General features: G+C 66.8%; 1 long non-coding RNA gene across 1 annotated transcript in view; it reads right to left on the bottom strand.

Annotated features, from left to right (window-relative positions):
- LOC107182701 overlaps positions 1 to 259 on the bottom strand; it is an 8,685-nt gene that overhangs the window by 5,429 nt on the left and 2,997 nt on the right. The window contains exon 2 of the long non-coding RNA XR_001513412.1: positions 218 to 255. This is a non-coding gene — a long non-coding RNA (uncharacterized LOC107182701). The remainder of the gene's footprint in view (positions 1 to 217; positions 256 to 259) is intronic.

The raw sequence follows: 259 nt of genomic DNA on the forward strand, positions 1-259 counted from the left end.
GAGTGAGCCTCCCTCAGCCCCGCCTCCACCTCCACATGGTGTGTGCCTCCCTCAGCCCCGCCACAACCTCCACAGGGTGTGGGCCGCCCTCAACCCCAATACACCTCCACATGGAGTGAGCCTCCCTCAGCCCCGCCTCCACCTCCACATGGTGTGTGCCTCCCTCAGCCCCGCCACAACCTCCACAGGGTGTGGGCCGCCCTCAACCCCAATACACCTCCACATGGAGTGAGCCTCCCTCAACCCCGCCTCCACCTCC

Source organism: Myotis davidii, unplaced genomic scaffold (genome assembly GCF_000327345.1).
Source record: "Myotis davidii unplaced genomic scaffold, ASM32734v1 scaffold296, whole genome shotgun sequence".
NCBI classification, from domain to species: domain Eukaryota; kingdom Metazoa; phylum Chordata; class Mammalia; order Chiroptera; family Vespertilionidae; genus Myotis; species Myotis davidii.